This window comes from Catharus ustulatus, chromosome 6, assembly GCF_009819885.2.
Source record: "Catharus ustulatus isolate bCatUst1 chromosome 6, bCatUst1.pri.v2, whole genome shotgun sequence".
NCBI lineage: Eukaryota > Metazoa > Chordata > Aves > Passeriformes > Turdidae > Catharus > Catharus ustulatus.
The window spans coordinates 2,767,547-2,789,663 of record NC_046226.1 but is presented as its reverse complement, the minus strand read 5'-3'; positions in this window follow the sequence as shown (position 1 = coordinate 2,789,663).

Sequence of the window (22,117 nt, the reverse complement as noted above, 5' to 3'; positions counted from 1 at the left end):
ACTAAAATTCACCCACAGCAGTGGCAACTCCCATCCCACAAACCAAACTGTTGGAGAAGTGCAGAAATCATTGTGATGTTTCTTCACCTTTTCCAGGGCCTGTAACAATTTCCTCCTTGTTCTGTTCAGCATTCCCCCTGCAACTCCTTCCTCCCGCCTCCCAATTGCCAAGAAATCCCTCCTGCTGCTGTGAGAAACATGAGAGTTCCTAGGGGATATCTCCTCGTGGCATGTGAAAGCAAGGGGGGAGAGGAGCAGGGATGTTTTCTTCTAGCAGGAGATACCATGGGTAACTTGTGGGATACCAGGCTTTAGGGGCTGGGTCTGTCCTAGCTTGGGGTGTGGGTAAACCATTCCATCTTCCTCTAGTTCCAGTTGTGCCAACCAGCACAGTAACAGGAATTACAAACTGAATACCATTTTCCTTTGTTCTTTAAGGTGGTTCTGAAGTGGCAGGTGCTGTTACCTGGCTCAGCTGAGAAATTGCTCAGCTTTTGTTATGATTATCAACTCAACAGGGAATTACAGAGCTGGAAGGGAGTAAAGATGGGCAGTGATGGCTGAACACCATGTGAAGATCTCCCACAGGTAGAAATACGGAATTTTTAGCATGTTTTCCATTATGCAAAGGGCAGAATTCCCGTGCAGCATTGGCATATGCAGAACAGCTGGGGAAGGTGGGGATGGAGTGTACCAAGCTGTCACTTCTGGGGAAAGCAGCCAAGTGCATTGACACTTCTCATGTAGGCTGGCTCCAAACCAAATGGCTTCACAGCAGGATTTCCAAATTACTACCTTGACCACTCCACGTGCTTCTTTCACAGTCTTAAAATCCACCTATGTAAATGATCATTCTTTCCTCCAGGTTAATTAATTTCTGCCCTAAAGCACCATTTTCCAGTTCACATTTCTCTAGTCCCTGTGAGGACCTTAACAAGGCTGAGAAACCTCAGGCCTCTCACTGCCTTCAAAAAGGTGTTGTTCAACTCCTTGTGAATATTCTCTCAAATCTTGGTGGGGTATGTCCAGCAGAGCTTTGCAAAGCCCAAGAAAATTGCACTGCAGGGATGAAGGGCATCCATGCTTAAACTGCTGCTGAGATGTGGTCACACAAAATCAGCCATTTAAAGTCCAGTTCCAGAAGAAATTGCAGAAAGGAGTGGTGGTGGCACGAGGTGGGCAGAGCATCTGGCTCTGTTGAATTGGGTGTGAGGGCAGACTGGATCCTAACAGCAGTGTTAGACCAGTGTTTTCATATCAGCAGGGATTACATTGCTTAAAACCATTTATTTGATACTGACTAATCGAGGAAGGCTCAGAGGAGCAGGGAAATGAAAGGGGTAATCAGATATTCCAGAGCTCAGAGCACACACACAAAATGTTCAAAGCCAGCACGGTGCAGGTGCGTATTCCCAAATGTGGGCTGGGTTGGCAAATGGCTTGGTTTTCCATAGGAGCTACTGTGTCTGCAAAGGACTTCCCAGGCTCCAGCTGCCATCTCGTGGCCATACAAGAAATCTGCCTTTTCTTTTTTCCCCTCTACCACCATTCATGGCTCAAGCAGTACTTTTCCAAGATTGGTAACGTTAAAAAATTCTGGGAAATGTTTTTCCCAGGAAAGCCCTGGTCGGAAGCATTATATTCCCAAATTGCAGCGGGTTTGACCTTTTCACCACACATTACAGAGGATACTTTATTTTCCATTGTGTGGAAAATAATGACGTTTGGAAAAGGGAGATTTCAAGGATGGGGGGTGTGTTTAACATCCCTCATCATCCTTGAAATCTCCTGGGAATTTTAAGCACTGTTCAGGTTTGAATGTTGCTGCTGTCTTCCCCTGCTGGGATGCTCTGGAGGGATGTAAGATCTGCAAAGCCACAGCAGCCCCTCTGAGCTGGAGTTGCTGTTTGTTGGCTCCTTCCTCTGAGCACTTGCTCCAGCCCTGCTCCAGCAGCAGATCCCAAAGCCATCTGCAGCCCCAGGAAAACCAGCAGAGCTTTGAAGAAGATCAGAGGTGCATCTGCATGGAACAGCTTGTGGTACAGAGAGTCCCAGGGTAACATCCTGGCTCTGGGGAAGATGATGGGAGTTTGGCTGGGTTTACAGCAGGATCAATATTTTTATTTTTTTTTCCAGCCTTGTTTAGTGTGACTCAGAGTGTCAGCAGGACTTACAGCTGCTCTGGGCATAAAGCAAGGCACGTTCCAAAAGCTGCTCTGGTCCAGAAATTACCTAGTGTGAGTAAACACCACGTGGTACTCTGTTCCCTTGTCATGGAATCACAGAATGGCTTGGATTACAAGGAACCTTTAAAACCCGTCTCATCTCACCCCTGCCATGAGTAGGGACACCTTCCACTGTCCCAGGCTGCTCCAAGCCCTGTCCAACCTGGCCTGGAACACTTCCAGGGATCCAGGAGCAGCCACAGCTTCTCTGGGCAATCTGTACCAGGGCCTCAGAGCCAAGAATTCCTTCTCAAAAGCCAAGCCAGGATCATGTCCTGGCAGGACCCCTGGGCCAGCTGTTGTTACAAAACGTTCATGGCTTGTTGTGCAAGGTCCTCAGATCAGAAAAGGCCACTTTCTTTTTCTACAGTGTTCCTGGTTAGAGTAGATTTTGGGTCAAACCTTCACAGCTTATGATAACAATAAAATCCAAACATTTTCCCCTGTAAAACTGAGCTCTGAAAGCAATGAAATGAATGGGACCTACTGGCTGAAATGGGGAAGTAAATGTGTAAGGAGAGAAGAGGCCACTTAAACTGACTTCTAATGCCCCAGAGAGCTGGACTAGGTTACATGTCTTCAGAATTGGGTCAAATTTCTTCACACAGCGGTGGTTGGGCACTGAACAGGCTCCCCAGGGAAGTGCTCATGGCCCCAAGGCTGCCAGAGTTCCAGGATTATTTGGAGAACACTCTCAGGCACATGATGTGGCACTTGGTGTGCCCTGTGCAGGGCCAGGAGTTGGACTCAGTGACCCTTGTGTGTCCCTTCTGAGTCAGAACATTCTGTGGTTCTAGGAAATTTCATTGTCCAGCTCATGGGGGCCGGAGTAGGGCAGATAATGGGGTATTTTTGTTGATTTTATTTTGGTATATTGTGTATAATCAAAGCATACAAAAACATGCACATCAGGTGCACCAGATATTCTGGGGTGAGCCCTGATCATTGCTTCTCACAGGCTTCATCAGCCACCTTGTTTGTGTAGGAGTGATGCAAAGTTCCTGTAATCTCCTTTGCATCTCACGCTGGCCAACCAGTTCCTTCTTATCTCTTCTTATCCTTCTTACCTGCATCCTCAGCAGATGAAATCATATTTCATGTGCTTTGCTCAACTCAGAGATAAGAATCACTGCTCAGAAAGGAGGTCAGATGCCAGATGAGCAAGATTTGCTGCAGGAATGGCTGAAAAAACCCTCATGACAACACCAGTGAATTTGGTTTCAGGAAAATGCCTGCAGGGATGAGCTTCAAAACACAAAATATCAGCAAAAATATTTCGCAGGCCATTTCTGCCCTTTGGTTTTTTTTGTTCTGCCATTGATCTTGGCCATGAGACCTCATCCTCTCCTGGTGATTTCCAGGCACTACAACAGTTCCAGAAATCTCTGAGCTACCCTCCTGCAGAGCTGAGGGGCTGGTGAGCTGTGAGGAACCTCTTGGAAGACAGAATCATGGACTTACTAGGCTTGGAAAAGCCCTCTGAGGTCATGGAGTCCAACCATTCCCCCAGCACTGCCAAGGCCACCACTGACCCCGTCCCCAAGTGCCACATCCACACAGCTTTTAAATCCCTCCAGGAATGGGGACTCCACCACTGCTCTGGGCAGTGAAATTTTTCCTAATATTGAATCTAAACCTCCCTTGGTGCAATTGGGGATCATTTCCCTTTGTCCTGTCCCTGTTCCCTGGGAGCAGATCCCAAATCCCCCCAGTGTCCCCTCTTGGCAGGGATTTGTGCAGAGCCACAAGGGCCCCCTGAGCCTCCTTTTCTCCAGGCTGAGCCCTCCCAGCTCCCTCAGCCTCTCCTGGTGCTCCAGCCCCTTCCCAGCTCCATTCCCCTCTCCAGACACGCTCCAGCCCCTCAGTGTCCTGCCATGAGGGACCCAAAGCTGCCCCCAGGACTGGAGGTACCTCAGCAGTGCCAGCACAGTGGGAATATGTGGGTGCACACCTCATCAGCATGTTTGGCTTTGTGCATTTTGACTTTGGAGCTTGAACAGGTGGCAGAGGGAAAATCTGCCTTTTTCCATTCTCTGTCTGGGCTTGGTGTGAAGGTTTAACCGAGTTCAACTCTCTTGCAGTGCTCTCCAAGCCAGTGCCAAGCCTGGGCACTGCCTCAGCAGCTGCTGGGAACCTCTGCCCATTTCCCAGCAGCAAAGGCACTGATGTTTTCCAGCACCAGTGGTGGGGAATCTCCTCCTTTCTCCAGGCTAAGTAGATCTTCCTGTGACATGACATAAAACTTTGTTGTACAACCATGGAAGAGCGAGCCATGTGATTGGGGATGTGTGAATGAAATTCCAGCCTGTAAAAGCTCAGGCTGCACACTCCCCACACTGCTTTATGAGCTTCCCTACACCGTGATCCCTCGTGCTGGCTGAGGCCACAGCCAGTTTACTGCACCAGGCCCTGGGATGCAATCCCTTTCCTTTCCAAAGAGGTTTTTTTACAGCAAGCTGGGGCTTGCCAGGTGCCACACACCCCCAGTTCCCATGAATTTCAGAGGCAGCTCTTGGCAGCCTGCAGGGCTTGGCTCATGCCCTATTAAAGGAATGTTTCAGCATCTCTGGCACTCGGATTAACGGGCTCTGTGCTGCCAAGCAGAGCCAAAGCCGACTCCTCACACCTTTGATTAGACCAGCCTCAGTCTGATTAGTGTTGCCTAATATAATAATTTCTATCTGTACTCATTGACCTTCAAGAAATCCCAATTTTTGCACTGAAATTCATCAACACGCCCTTTGCAGAGCAAGGATTCAGGTGCAATTCCAATTCCTCAGGGCTTCAATGTATTTCTCATTATTTTATGCTGCACATGATGTGTTTAGGATGGATTATTTTAGGAAAAAGCCTCCACAAAAATAAGGGCTCTAATTGCTTGTATATTTATTTTCTTTCATTTAAAGAGTCAGACTCCTGCAGAGACAAAAGGCACATTTAAAAAGTGTAGATTTGTATGCTAGGCCCAGAAAAGTGACCATTTTTTATAATTAGTCCTACTATTAGAATTTCTATATGGATTTCTAAAAGCTGTAATATTTCCTGTTTCACAGAAGCTGCATGGCATGTAAAAAATCAGCATTTTACCAACAGTGATGCAGGACTGCCTTTCCATGAGCAGTTCTTTCTACCAAAGGGCAGATCTGGAAATGAAAAAGTGGAGATTGGATGAGAAAAAAAGCAGTGTCTCATCATCACAGGACACATTTGAAAAGCTTGCTTTTAATGACTCTTGTAAGGAGCCACAGGGGATAGGAAGTTTAAATCTCTGATCCCTCCATCACATCCTCTTGGACAATGTTGGATGTGCAGATGGGTTCCAAATGCTTGGGATGGTCTTGCTGCAGAAAAATTAACAAACTCCAACAAAAAAAAAAAAAAAAAAAAAAAAAAAAAAAATTAGCATGTACTCCTATGGCAGTCATTTAAACAGTTTTTTATCAATCACTGTTTATCTGCCATGGAAGTGCAGCCAGCTCTGCTGCACTGACACACGTCTGAGCGTGCCTGAGCATGGACACAGCTCCAACCAAAACCAACCAAGCCTCCAGCCTGAGCTGGGTGGGAGGTCTGTGCATCCATCTCCTGCCTCCCCAGCATTAATGTCCTCCTGCCCAGAGGGGACAGGACAGGCCAGGGCTGCAGGAGACACGAGCCCTTGCCCTCAGTCCTTTCTTGCAGTGGTGTTTTCACCACGGGGATTTTTCCCTAATCCTTCTCTAAGAGGGGCCCTGAAGACAGATGTGAGAGAGGGAGCAGCTGATATGTGGCTTGGGGATACCTTCTGATCTGGATTTACATCCAGACTCTGTCAGAGCCCCCTGTACCCTCCCACAGACCATTTGATCATTCAGTGTTTCACTCTGCTCTCTGCCAATATGTTTAAACACTTTCTTTTTCTTGATTTTTTTCCAGTTTGCACATTTTGGGGAGCAAACATGGTTGCATTTCTCTGTTTGGTACCACACCCAGGCCAGTGATCCTCTGTCTTGGTTAAGGCCTTTAAATCAAACATAATAATATTTATTAAGAGCTATTAAGGCCTTCTAAACATTCTAAATATGTTATAATTGGAGCAGGTATATCTGGATCACCAGCTATGTTGTTGCCAAAAAAGAGGGGGAAAGAATGATCTGCAATAAATAAACATCACCTGTACAAATCAAATTTGACATGAGGGCTATTTCAAATCTTAAAGAAGAGTTAATCCAGGCTGAAATCAAGCCAGGAGGAAGCTGAATTTCCAAAATTTACTGCCTTGAGATATCTTTGCAGTTGTGGTGGGTTGCTGTGGGGTTAAGGAGGAGGGGGCTGTATGGAGATGGTTTGGGTGATCTGTGCTGCTCTGCAGCATCAAGGGTGTTGTTTTCAGGGTGGCTGTGTTTGCTCTTTGCACTGCCATGTCCTTCTGATCCCTGGCTCCAAGGACCAGCTTGGTCCCTGCCAGCTCCCAGGGACCAGGAGCAGGGGCAGAAGAGGGCTGGGTGCCTGTGGGGCAATCCTTCCTCCACCAGGAGAGGGCTGGGTGCTCGTGGGGCAATCCTTCCTCCACCAGGAGAGGGCTGGGTGCCTGTGGGGCAATCCTTCCTCCACCAGGAGAGGGCTGGGTGCTTGTGGGGCAATCCTTCCTCCAGCAGGAGAGGGCTGGGTGCTTGTGGGGCAATCCTTCCCCCACCAGGAGAGGGCTGGGTGCTTGTGGGGCAATCCTTCCCCCACCAGGAGAGGGCTGGGTGCTTGTGGGGCAATCCTTCCTCCAGCAGGAGAGGGCTGGGTGCCTGTGGGGCAATCCTTCCTCAGCAGGAGAGGGTTGGGTGCTTGTGGGGCAATCCTTCCTCAGCAGTTTCATGCCTCCAGGGTGCTGGATGAAGGATGGCTGCAAAGGGCCAGCTCTGGTTTTTGTAGTGAGGGTGGAGGGAAACCCACAGGAAGATTGGAAGAAGGCAACATAAAAGACTCCCCCATGTCATCTTCCCAATCCTGGAAGTGTTCCAGACCAGGGTGGAGCAAGCTGGGCTATGGAAGGTGTCCCTGCCCATGGCAGGGGGTGGAATGAGGTGATTTTTAATGTCCCTTCCAGCCCAAACTATTCTGTGATTTTGTGGTTCTATGATTTTGTAATTCTAGAATTCTGTGATTTTCTCTTCAGGGTGCCAGAGGTACCAACAGCTGAGTAAAATAAAATAAAAAGAGCACATAGAAGCTCCTGGAGAGGCTCCTGCTTCCTTGGCTGAATCAAAACCTCAGAGAAGCTCACTAATGGATCCACCTCGAGCCAAAGCATCTTTCCACTCAAGTGCTGTCAACTGATTCATAACAGGCACAGGTGCTAACAAAGAGCTTCTCCTGTCTGCTGAGAGCAAAATATTTTCCGGCTGAGCTGATGGAGTGACCCCAGAGGGGATGAGCTTCTTGTCAGAGGATGTCACCCCCAAAGCCAGGAGCAGCAGAGCTGTGGGGGGAGACACAGAGATGGTTTTTGTCCTTCAGTCCATCCATGAAACATCCACAGACCATAGAGAGGAAAAGCTGGATGTGAGGGGAGAGGAGACAGCATGGCCCTTGGAGAAAGGACAAGGCAGAGGGATGTTTTCCCTAAGCATAGTGTTTGGTTTGGATGGAATAAATGAGCTTGAGCAGAGCAAGAAAATGAGGAAAAATTAATTTTGCACCAGTGTTTGCCATGAAGTGATCAATAAAGGAGGAGGGATGATGTGTTTGCAGTTTCCTTGTGTAACTAACAGAGAATCCATGGAAAAAAGCCCAGATCCCTGCCCTTCCCCAGGCAGTGCTTGCAATAGACTCTTCCTTTCTCTCTGCAAAAAGATTTGGTGAAAGCACAGCAAAGAGAAAACATGAATAAAAATAGAAATCACTGCTTGATTTCAACTGTCATTTATGATTTGGCTGCCAGGGAAACAGATCCTTTCCCCATCTTATCAGCAGCCCTGAAACTTGACACATTTCTGCTTTGGCCTCTTTCCTGGGGTATTGCTTTTCCAGCATCCAAAACAATCACAAAAGTTACAGCAGTTGCAAAATGTTGATTGTTGGCTGGCTTTGCCTAGGCCTTGAGAAAGGAGAGAAGGGAAGCATATGGAATTGATGGAGAATTAAAAAAAAATCACAAGACCAGTAGCAATCCTAGAATTTGAGAGTGGTTGGGATTAGAAGGGACCTTAAAGCACACCCAGTCCCACTCCTGCCAAGGGAAGGGACATGTTCCACTGTCCCAGGGTGCTCCAAACCCCATCCAGCCTGGCTTTGGACACTTCCAGGGATCCAGGGGCAGCCACAGCTTCTCTGGACACCCTGTGCCAGGGCCTGCCCACCCTCACAACCAAAAATTGCTTCCCAATATCCCATCCATCCCTGCCCTCTGGCAGTGGGAAGCCATTCCCTGTGTCCTGTCACCTCAGGCTCTTGTCCAAAGTTCCATCCCCAGCTCTCTTGGAAGTTGTGCCTCTCATTTTGAGCCTTGTTCAGGTCATAGAAAAGGCAGCAGAAAGGGCAGAACCTTTTTCTGGGTGACTCTTACTGGGGTCTGGCTCAGGTACTCAGCAGTGAAATCTTGTCTCCATTTTCTTGAGGACCTGAACAGAAAGTGGTGGACAAATATTTAATGGTGGGGGTGTTTTGCACCACTTAATTAGGGGTTTGTCTGGAGTCTCCTCTGTCTTCACTCAGAACCAGGATTAAAAAACACACAAAGGAAACTATTTTCTTATGTTTGGACTTGGTTGTTTATTAAATCTTATCAAAAGTACAGAAAGTTCAGCAACACTTCCAGCCACCAGATAAAAGTGAGCAAAATGGAGATGAATCCAGCTAGCTACAAGGTCTTTTAAAGCTAAACAGCCCAATAGAGAATTAATACCTCTATTATTTATCCTTTTAACCCAATAACTAAATTTCTGTGACCCTCAGTGTGACACTGACCAACCACAAACTGCTGCCTGAAACCATGAACAAGAAGGAAGATGAGCACCAAAAGAGACACCACCCAAAATCTTCCATCTTGTCCCATACCTATTACTGTACTATAAAAACCCCAAATTCCAAACCCTTCCCCATGTGAAATCATACACTTCTATTTAACTGCACACCCCTGATTTTAACTCATCACCCAAATTTGGAGCCTCAGGTCAGAAGCAGTGCTCTCCAGGGGGTCAGTGTCAGAAAGCTCAAAAATCCCCAGGTTTCTGGGATCCAACAAAACAGACACTCTGCTTGGGGCTTTCTGTGCCCACAGAGCTCTAACTGCACCACATCCACCTTGCCTGACTGTGCTTTACCTCCCCAAGCCACAACCTGTGATCCTGGCTGCCCACTGAGGCCAGGAGGGCTGGGAATACACAATGGAATCTTGCTTTTATTCTCCCCCCTTCAGGAACTGCTGAATTAAAATCAGAGTGAAAAGAGAGCAAGGCACAGGACACCATGGCCTGGGTAAGGATGTTCACCTCCCTAAAGCTGTCACTGCTGCTCATCAGGCTGGTGGCAGTGCTGACACCAGCTCTGGATGTGGCCACCAGAACCTCCCTGGTGAAACACAAATCCCAGGTAACAACACAGCGATAAAAGGCACAAACAAACCCTCAGATCAGGGTGTGAAATCAGCTGCAGTGAGAGTGACACCTCACCCACCCGAAATTCCACTCCTGGTCTGAGCCAATCTGACAGGACAGGTGCTTATTTTCCCTCTCTTTGGGGAGCAGGGGAATGATCATTCAAGACAACAGATCCACCCTGCTGTACAAACATGATCTACATGACTGAAAGCTTCTAACTCATCTATTGCCCTGCAGGGAGAGGGCTACTGTGACCTGGGGTTTAAATAAACAACCAGCCTTTCCTTGGAAGTCTTTGGGATGTTTTGAGGTATCATTTAACCCACTAAAGAAGGGAAAATACTCTGAAAATACTCTGCATTTATGCCAGCCCAGGGACAGATCCATGGGCCAGAAGCAGGAGGAACTCAGTCCTCTGAGTCCCCTTATAGACAGGAGGTGATGGAAATACTCTTGTATGTCACTATTAATCATATAAATGAGAAATTCTGGGATTGTACATGGATGGAAATGAATGCAAGTTGATGAGAAGCAAAAGGTTTGTTTCATGATGAGATTATTGTCTGCCTCTGCAAAGAAACAGAGAGGAAATCTCCTCAAGTGGCCTTTTCCACAGTCTGAGTTCTTGGAAGTTTTCCACCACAGTCAGGTTTCCTACCAGAGTCAGATTTTCTACCACAGGAGGATTTTCCACATCAGATGCTTGTTCTTTCTCTCTCTTTTTTTTTTTTTTTTTTCTTTTGATCCCTCTGTACCATATGAGCACAGACTGCCTCAATTCAGCCCACAGGATCCTGGAAAATGTGAAAGTTAAATAAGCTTAACTGGAAGGAGCTTGCCTCTCCTGGCTTTCCTTGCCAGGCTCTTCACTACTTGCTAAAATAGAACTTCCACTATAAATAGAAAGGAGCTGCCTGCCCCAGTGGCCTGGCTGAAGGTACAGTTGGCCTTCAGTCCCCCTCAAAACTACAGCTCAATTTATCTTCCAGCTATGACATAAAAGAGGGGACCTTCAAACAGTGGAAGAGAAGTGAATAAATTGGCACTGGAGGCAGAACAAAGCAGCTGGAATATTCATCAAAGAGCAAAAGTGGAGTGTCCTGTAGGAGTTGGAGGCTTTTGATGGAAGCACTTCCATGTAACAGATATAATATTAATAGCTGGGATGTGCTCCCAGCCAGCAGCTGACCATCCAGCAGCTCAGCACAGAGGGCTTTGGCTGCACAGTGACAAACTGCAGCCACAGGCAGCAAAGGTCCCACTCTGCTGGGAAGGATGAACAGGAAAACCTTATAAATAACCTGGCAAAAGATTTTGAGAATATGAAAACTATAAGCGAGATTGAAATGAAAGCCATCTTTGAGATACCAAACCTTAGTTACTAAATAACTAGAAAACAATAGGATGGCCAGCTGAAAGGAATCCCCTCTGGATTGAACAATTCCCTCTGCTTGCAGACAGTCCAAAGGTCAGAGAAGACCCTGTTGCCTTGGCAGAAGGGCCCAAAGAGAAGTTTTTAGGGTTTAAAGTGTAACACAGTATGGGAATGCAATGATTCTTATAGGCTGTATGTAAATGCTATAGGATTTGTATCTGGTATTAGATTGGTTAGTGAAAATTAGAATATTCAGCACAGAAGAAGATTTATTGTATTGTAATTGGAAACCTCACTCTCTGAGCTTTCCCTCTTAGCTCTCTGTACTTTTTCTCTTACCCCCCACTCCCTTACTGCCCTCCAGCTCCAGGCAGGGCCCTTTTGCAATAAACACAAGTTCCAAGCCCTGACTTTAGGGATGTCTCCATCTATCCCAACCTGAACACTGTCACTCCTACAGCTCCGACACCACTCCAGCTCCGACACCCGGAGCCACCAGGACATCCCAGGGGAGGGTGACAGTGTCAGACCATCCATGTCACTCACCTGCTGTCAGGTGACACCTCACACACACTGCAACGTCTTCAGCTCTGCAGATCCGTGCAGGCTTAAAGGTCTTCTCAGTCAGGGGCTATTTCAGTCGGTATTTGAGTCATACCTGGATTTATGGGAGTATTTCCAGTGCTGGTCTCATGCTGGGAGATATTTCCCTGGTGGTTCCATGGAGGATGGGATGATGAGCATTGCTGTCATGCTTTCCTAGAACAGAGTGTGCCACGAGGGCTGGGTGATACATTTAATATCTCTTATGATTCATTGAGCACAACAGTGGTGGCAGGTTTGAGCCAGAAATACATCCCAAGTGCATTGGGATCAATTGATAATAATAAATATTTGGGAAGGGAAAGGGTGAACCCCGGAGAGCAGGTGAATTTTTAACCTCCCTGAAATCTAAGGAGATTCTCCCACCAGGGGCAGCAAAGCCAGGATTTCACACATGATCACGCTGACAGTGACCTCAAAGTCACTTTTAGTGCCAAGTGTTCCCAGGGTCCTGCAGCTCCAGCACGGCTTTTGGGGGTTACTGTGACACAAACCACTTGTGTGTAGCCTTCAGACCTTGTGACTCTGGCCCTGAGGGCATTAAAATGTCATTTTTCCTCATCTGACCCCGCTCTCAAGAGCCTCACTGTGAACTCTGGCACAGCCCCACACCCCTGCAAAACCTTCCTCACCCTGGCTCTGCGTATTCCAACCCTGTTCCAAGGGAATGAGGGAGTAATTTTCATCTGTTCCTTGTTTAATCTCTGTGTGCAGGAGCTTTTCACAACTTGTAACCATGTCTTGCTCTTGGCTTCTCAGCCACCCATCAGACAGAGGGTTTTGTGCAGAATAAAAAGGGTTTTGTTTTTCCTCGTGGTGCTCCCAGCTCTTGCTCTGTGTGTTGTGTCCTTTTATTTCCCCACCAAGTAACGTGTGTGGGAGACACAGTGACCTCTTACTCTTCAACATTCACAGAAAGGAGCCAGCTTCCCATTTTCCCAAAGTTCTGGGATGGTTTTCTCTGGAGGATCTCCTGGCTTAGTGGTTGGCACTGTGAAAATACAGAGCCTTTGTTTCCAGCTTTGATCTCTTCAAGTCCACAGGCAACACTGACTGGAATGTTACACAGCACCTCTCCCTTTGTCCTTAAAAAGTATCTGTGTCACCTTCATTTATTGTTCTTGGACCTACAGAACTAATTATTTGCCCCCTTTGTGCCTAAACTCTCCATATCTCCTCTGGAAAAAATAAAAATAACAAAAAGAAAAACAACAAAAAAAACCAAAGAAATAATTTTACTCTCAGATTGTACTTTAAGGGTTTTGGCTAAATGAAAGACCTGAAGAAAGTGAAGCTTTGAGGAATTTCTACACCCTGTTTCAGCTGGTTGAAAACACCAGAACCACGTTTTCTTCATTATTTTCATCCATCTTTTCACTATCTCTAGCAAGGAGAACAAATCAGTGATAACAGCCCCTCTAACACTGGCACCTACCCCAATCACAGGGCCAAAAGTGACAAAAGTGACAAAGCTCTCCTGGAAGTTTGGAAAGAGGGGACAGATCCTAGGAGTGAGGGAGCATCACTTTACCCTGTTCACAATTGGCATCCTTGGACATGGGACACCCCAATGCTCTGTGAGAATGGGGAGGGGGGAAATGATGCCTTGGGTTTTAGCTTTTATATTTTTCAGAGTCTCTGCTGCTTGGTGTGTAACTCTGAAACTTCCTGTTAGGTGTCATTGAGTTCTCTTCACAGGGCAGTGACAAAACAATCCCTTCCCAGCTGGAGATTCAAGGACACCCAAAAAGCAGAAACAAACCAAAGGAAAGGGGGCAAGGCAGGGGCTGAGACTCCATAGCCTGGGGCTGGGGTTGGACAATTGACCCCAAGATGAACCAAAACTTATAAAAGTGTGAAACTCCTGACCGGGATCCATCCTGGATTTGATTTGAGTGCAGCCCCAGCCAGGCTCTTGCACTGCCCAAGGTGAATCCTTTCAATAAATTCCAATTTTATCCCTTTTGCTCTGTCCAGTCTCTGTTCCAGGTCAGCCTTTCCAGGCAACAAGAACTGGAGAGGTGCCTGGGTTTGAAGGGCTGCAAGTGTCTGAAGGAGGGATTAGAGATGGACCAGGCTCATCTCAGTGGTGCTGAACAACAGGACAAGAGGCTGAGGAGAATGGAACACTTCAAATTCCATCTGAATATGAGGAAGAATTTTATTGTGCAGTGACAGAGCACTGAACAGAAAGGATCTGGAGTCTCCCTCATGGAGATCTCAAAGAGCCACCTGGACACAATCCTAAGAGGTTCTGGGGGTCCTGCTTGAGCAGGGTCTTGCCCCAGGTGATTTCCAGTGGTCCCTTCCAACCTGAACCAGTCTGGGATTCTGTGACCCCTTGGTGCAGGACCTGCATCTGGATTGCAATCCCATTTATGGGAGAATTATTTTAAACCCTGTGACCCTTCCTTGCAACCAACTTTTCTGTAGCAATCCTCAGAAAAATGCTCAAGGGGTCCTGGCTAGGAGATTGAGTGCAGCCCCACTTTTGAAGCTTTTATACTTTGCACATCCTTGTCCCCTTCTTTCCAGTGGGACATTGCAGGAAATTTTTTTTTTTTTTGGAAAAGAAAGGGAGCAATAATTCACACCTCTCTGACAATATTATTTCCAGGTTCATGGTCAAAACTCTTCGTTTATCCCATCAACTTTGTCATGTTGACCAGGTTACCTCACTCCAAGGACAAAATCCACAACCCTGGAGATCCAGGATGAGGTAGGGAGGAGCCTGGAGTGGTGGCTGAGCCCACAGCAGCAGCACATCTCCAGTTCAGCCCTTCCTTTGCCAGGAATCTCTCTGTGCCTGGCTTTCCATGAGCCTCACCTGCACCAAGGTGAACTCTCAGCACCAGGATTTCAGCAGATCAAAGCCTGGGAGGGTAAATATTATTCTCTGTCAAGGATCACTGCTTTCTTCCTTGGTTTGCCCTGGAACAATGGGGGTGGGAAGAAGGAAGAAAAAGCCTGTAGAATTCAACAAAGCTGCATTGAGAGGGACAGGATTTGATATTCCAGGAATGACCCTCTCCTCACCCCCTAATCCTTGTCTTTAAAGCAAGGGGGATGTTCTGCTGCTGCTTGGAGCAGGAGTAAAGGAGTGTGGACCTGTGGCTTTGGAAGAACATTTCAGACCCAGCAAAAGGCACTTTGACCTTGGCCTAAGAACAGTGCCAACAGTGCTGGTGCTCAAGGAGAGGAAAAAAAGCAAACAGACAAACCACGTGTCTGGCAGCAGAGAAAACACTCACAAAGGGGATTTTTAAACCAGTTGACCAAGATCCCTTCTAAACCAGCCACACAGTTAATGTTCCCTGCGCAGAAATTATCACATTGTGTGCAAAGATTTCTTGGAACTGTGCTTAATTTGATGAACAATATTTTAGCAGAGTGCAGTTACCAATACTCTCTGTGTATCCAAATATGTTTGGATAGCTGTGAAACAAAACAAAACAAAACAAAAAAAAAAGCAGAAGTGTTTGATAAACATTTCCTGCCTGTATTTGGGACAAAGTTGAATGCCATTTCCACGTTATATAATGATGATGAAATTCTTCCTACCCAAGCAACTTAAAAAAGAACATCAAAAGCACAACTAACATTTCAAAGCCAGCGAGTCTAAAGGACATGTGTGTCATCATTTGCAGAGCTGGCTCTTGTTCTCACACCAGGTGGGAATGGGAGAGTTTATGAACAGCCCAGGAGACCATTTTGAAGAAGAAAAACAGCACTGAGTCAATATTTGAAGAGTGTGACTCAGGTAAGTCCACAAAGTTTCAGGCTGGCTCGTCCAGCACCGCTCCTGACCCTGGGATGATGAAGTGGTTTGTACCAGCTGAGGAGGAGATGGAGAGTGGGGATGTAATGGAACAGCAATCAGATTTCATGGCAAATGGTTCCTGTTGTCACAGAGCAAACTTCAGCTTGTTCTTTAATAAAATCACAAGCACAGTTGTTATCAGGAATGGTGTTGACTCAGTGCTGTGCAATACCCTGATTTGAGGAAAAAAAATAGACTAAATCAATGTGAGTGCATAACAAATGGTTTAAAAACAGCTAATGGAAAGATCTTAAAGTGGCTTGGAAATAAAGGATTCATCAATGAATAAAGGCAGTTTCTAATGGACTCTTGCAGGCACTTTCACTTGTGCTATTCATTGTGATTTACATAGGAGCTGCAGGAAAATGGAAGATGATCACATCATGAGAGTTTCCAAACTGTAAATAGCCTCACTTCTTAAAATTGCACTGATCAGAGCAGTGTGTTTGTAAACAAAGTGCTGTAAAATGAGTTCATGGGATCATTAAATTTGGAAAAGCCCTCTGTGGTCAGAGTCCAACTGTCCCCAGCACTGCCAAGGCCACCACTGACCCCTGTCCCCAAGTGCCACCACTGACCCCTGTCCCCAAGTGCCACATCCACATGGATTTCAAATCCCTCCAGGGAGGGTTTCTTGTACATTTTTTTAAAAGCAACATTACAAATTGGTGGATATTCAGAGATGATGTGCATTATTCTTTCAGTTACACACATTCTCACTACTTTTCCTTTTCCTCTTGGACAAAGGGAGATCCTCAGGAGCTTCTCATGGACCTCCTTGCCTCTTTCCCAGGAAATTCTCAACTGTGCAGAAAACATGGATACATATAAATATAAATACTTAATAAATAGATATAGATATAGATATATAGATATATAGATATAGATATAGATATAGATATAGAAATATAGATGATATAGATATAGATATAGATATAGATATAGATATAGATATATAGTTGTGCAAGTCTTCTGTGAAGATCTCCTTACAGAAGGATCCCAGTATCCACCACTCTTAATCATAGGATAGAATGTCCCGAGTTGGAAGGGACCAACTATGGAATTCACAGAGCTCTGTAAATGACTTTTCAAAATAAAAGTAACTTGGCTATAAGATTTCCACATTTATTCCACTCAAAGGGAAAATTCTTCCTCTGATAGTAAATGAAATTTATACTTTTGGTCTTATTTTTCATTTCATATAACTCTGCTGATGGAGCCTGAGTCCCATGTCATGCCAGAAAGTTTCAAGTTCCTCCACATCTGTGAGCTCAGAGCTGCCAGAAGTAAAAATGGGGAAATTGTTCATTTTTGAGCTCAAATGAGAGAAGTCTGGGTTTCCAACATCATTCATACAAGCCCACCCCAGCCAAGACCTCCCAAAATCAAAGTGAAATCCATCAGAAATCCTTCAGGAGGGGGTTCCAGGCTCTGGAAGTGTCCAAGGTCAGGTTGGACAGGGCTTGGAGCACCCAGGGACAGTGGAAGGTGTCCCTGCCATGGCAGGGGTGGGATTGGACGGGATTTCAGGTTCTTCCCAACCCAAACCATTCCATGATCTGAAAGAATACATAAGATAGGTAAAAAACATTTAGAGTGCCCCTTGTTCATTTGGAAAATCTTCCCTTGATCTCAGACAAGGAGAAAAAGGAAGGAGAATTGGAGTAGGGTGACATGAAGGGTGAAACATTTGTCAGAGGAGAAAAGATGCTGAAATCACACTGGCACTGATAGAAATGGGGATAAAAAGTGAGAATCCTACAACCTGTGTCTAAAAATCAATCTACAACATAATGAACATTCCCTTCTTCTTCCCTACTGTGGAGAAGAATCTGGGACAAGGTTTCAGGGTGAGGTTACCTCGTGCAGCTCATTAGAAATGCAAAAGATAAGTTAAACAAACAGATCATGCTAAAACAATGGGGCCAAGCACCACAGCCTCCTCCCTGGCTCCTTGCTTGCTCCTTGTTTGTCTCCTCTTTTCCCTCTTTCTCCATTTGAAAAGGCAGAAGAAGCAGGCTCAGAGCTCCTTGGGTTGAATTCACAATGTTCTTGGAGCTTTCAGGGTTGGAAAGCGCTGCTGATGCATCCAAGGATCCATGTGCAGCGTTTCAGCAGGATTTTAATGACTCAGGGAAACACCACGCCAGCAGTGAACATTTTTAAAAGCTTCACCTCCCCTTGCAGCCTGAACTCAGTCTGGCCTCTCTCTGGGTTTTAACACACTCCATTAACAGGATTCCCCAGCTGAAAGCAAACGTAGGAGGGTGAGCACAAGCCTATTTTTGGACATCCAGCACCATGCAATGCACAGAAGTTCCCTTGTCACTGCAGGCTGGAGGATGGGGATGAGCAGGGTGTGTGGGAGAAGGGGGAATTGGGGAACACATGCTCTGTACCCTGGGGGTTTTTCCCCCCACAACTGACAGTGGGGCTGTGAGAGAGATTTTGCTGAGAATTCTGAAGGAGAAGGGGCTGGAGAATTCCTGAGGGAGCTGGGAAGGGGCTGGAGAATCCCTGAGGGAGCTGGGAAGGGGCTGGAGAATCCCTGAGGGAGCTGGGAGGGCTCAGCCTGGAGAAAAGGAGGCTCAGGGGGCCCTTGTGGCTCTGCACAAGTCCCCGACAGGAGGGGACACCGGGGGGATTTGGGATCTGCTCCAGGAACAGGGACAGGAGCAGAGGGAACAGCCTCAAGTTGTGCCTGAGAGGGTTTAGGTTGGATAGGAGGAAGAATTTCTTCACAGAAAAGCTTGCCAGGCACTGGATGTTCTGTCCAGGGAGATGTTGGAGTCCCCATCCCTGGAGATGTCCAAGGAAGGACTGGACGTGGCACTCCAGGCTGGGTGACAAGGTGGGGACTCAATGGTTTTGGAGGTGTTTTCCAACCTAAATGATTCCATGGTTCTGTGGGGTGAATCTGGCACAGCGCAGCACCCTGTCCCAGCTGTGGTGAGTGTGTGGGGGGACACTGCACACAGAGAGGGGACACTGCACACAGAGAGGGGACACTGCACACACAGAGGGGACATTTCACACCCAGGGGTGGCAGAGGTGCAGGTATCAGCTCCCTGCCCATCCAGCTGTCCCCATCCAGCTGTCCCCATCCAGCAGTATCACCCTACCCTCCTCCCTCCCGGGCATGTTGCAAAAACGGGGGGGACTGTCCCATAAACAGGTGACCCCACCCCAGGAAGGCAGGGTGTGTTCCTGGGAGCCTCCCCTTCCCACCTCAGCCCACGGGAAGGGTGCTGGGGGACAGCTGGCACCTGGAGGTGATCCAGGCTGCCCCTCGTAGGCTGTGGGGTGTGTGTTGGGACGGGGAGCCGTCCCACACTTGGAAATCCTGGGAACCCTCCCTCCTTTCGGGCTGCCAGGTGTTTTATCACACAGATAAGCATTTCAACATCCCCTCCTGCTGATTACCAGGTGTGGATTGGGGGGGTGGAAGCAACTTTCACACACACAAACAAGCACAGGTGACCCCCTGTTCAGTTTTGGGGGGACACAGCGAGAATTTGGAGGAGTGGGGTTTGTGTCACCCACGGGTGACTGCAGGTTGTTGAGCCTGTGTTCCTGTGCAGAGTGACAGCAGGAGGGGTGCTGGGGTGTCAGGAGCCCCCCTTGGCACCAGGATGAGTTTGGGGGGGTTTGGGATTCCCACAAGGCAGCAGGGTGAGTTTGGGGGATCCCCCAAAAGGCAGCATCACAGAGGGCTGTGTGAGGAGCCATGGGCACACGGAGTGTCACTCTCAGTGTCACTGTCACACTCTCAGTGTCACACGCTATGTGACACTCTCAGTGTCACACACTAACATCCCAAACTGTTGATGTCACACAGTGTCACACTACGTCACACACTCAGTGTAACACTCAGTGTCACACACTCAGTGTCACACTCACATTGTCATATACTGTCCCACACTCTGTGTCACCTGATGCCCATGTCACACAGTGTCACACTCAGTGACCCACGCACGCAGTGTCACGCACTCAGTGTCACACTATGTCACACACTCTGTGTCATACACAGTCACACTGTCACACACACTGTGTCACATGTTACACACTATGTCACACACAGTGTCACACAGTGCCCCTTACTCTCAGTGTCACACACTGTCACACATTCAGTGTCACACTATCACACACCCTGTGTCACACTCTTACTGTCACACATCACACACTATGTCACACGCAGTGTGTCACGCACTGTGTCACACACTGTGTCACACACGCAGTGTCACACTGTGTCACACACTGTCACACATCACACATTATGTCACTCATTCCGTGCCACACTGTGTCACACACTATGTCACACACAGTGTGTTACACATCACACACTATGTCACACACACTGTGTCACACATCACACACTATGTCACACACGCAGTGTCACACTATGTCACACACTATGTCACACACACTGTGTCACACACTGTGTCACACGTCACACACTGTGTCACACACGCAGTGTCACACTATGTCACACACACTGTGTCACACATCAGACACTATGTCACACACACAGTGTCACACGTCACACACTATGTCACACACTGTGTCACACTGTGTCACACACTGTGTCACATGTCACACACTATGTCACACACGCAGTGTCACACTATGTCACACACTGTGTCACACATCACACACTATGTCACACACTATGACACACACACTGTGTCACACGTCACACACTATGTCACACACACTGTGTCACATGTCAAACATATGTCACACACGCAGTGTCACACTATGTCACACACTGTGTCACACACACTATGTCACACTATGTCACACACACTGTCACACTATGTCACACACTGTGTCACACACACTATGTCACACTATGTCACACACACTGTCACACATCACACACTATGTCACACACACAGTGTCACACGTCACACACTATGTCACACGCAGTGTCACACTGTGTCACACACTCTGTCACATGTCACACATTATGTCACACACGCAGTGTCACACTATGTCACACACTGTGTCACACATCAGACACTATGTCACACGCAGTGTCACACAGTGCCCTATACTCTCAGTGTCACACGTCACACACTATGTCACACATGCAGTGTCACACTATGTCACACACCCTGTGTCACACACTATGTCACACACAGTGTCACACATCACACACTATGTCACACACGCAGTGTCACACTGTGTCACACACTATGTCACACACAGTGTCACACTGTCAAACACAGTGTCACACATCACACATTTTGTCACACACGCAGTGTCACACTGTGTCACACACTGTCACACATCACACACTATGTCACACGCAGTGTCACACAGTGCCCTATACTCTCAGTGTCACACATCACACACTATGTCACACACGCAGTGTCACACTGTGTCACACACAGTGTCACACTATGTCACACACCGTGTCACACTGTTACTGTCACACTCAGTGTCACACACAATATCACGTCACACACTATGTCACACGCAGTGTCATACAGTGCCCTATACTCTCAGTGTCACACGTCACACACTATGTCACACACACTGTGTCACATGTCACACACTATGTCACACACGCAGTGTCACACTGTGTCACACACTATGTCACACACTATGTCACACACACTGTGTCACACACTGTGTCACACGTCACACACTATGTCACACACGCAGTGTCACACAGTGTCACACATCACATACTATGTCACACACACTCTGTCACACGTCACACACTATGTCACACACGCAGTGTCACACTGTGTCACACACTATGTCACACACTATGTCACACACACAGTGTCACACGTCATATACTATGTCACTCAAGCAGTGTCACACTGTGTCACACGATATCTCACACACTCTCAGTGTCGCACACAGTCAAGCTGTCACACTCTCTGTGTCACACACTCTGACTGTCACACTCGCAGTGCCAGTGTCACACACTCAGCGTCACACACTCTCAGTGCCACACACTCTCAGTGTCACACACTTTGCCCCACATCCTCAGTGTCACATACACAGTGTCACTCTCAGTGTCACTTTCAATGTCCCACACGTTCGGTGTCACTCGCGCTGTCCCCGTGCCGTGTCCGTGTGCCCGTGTGGCGGTGTGTCTGTTCCGTGTGCCCCCGTCCCTGTGCCGTGTCCCCATGTTCCCGTGCCGTGTGTCCGTGTACCCGTGCCGTACCCGTGTCCCCCACGCCGTGTGCCCGTGCCACGTGTCTGTGTGTCCGAGTGTCCCCGTGCCGTGTGTCCGTGTGCCCGTGTGTCCGTGTGCCCGTGTGTCCCCGTGCCGTGTGTCCCCGTGCCGTGTGTCCGCGTGTCCGTGTGTCCGTGTCCCGCTCCCTCCCCGCCGTCCCGCTCCGCTCCGCCCCCGCCCGCGTCGCGCCGCGCGTGACGAAGCGGCGGCGCCGCCCCCGCCCGCTCGGAGCCGGCGGCGGCTGCGGCAGCGCGGCCGGGCCGGGGCAGCGGCGCGGGGCGGGCGCGGGGCGGGCGCGGGCGGGGCGAGGCCGGGCGGCCCCGCCGG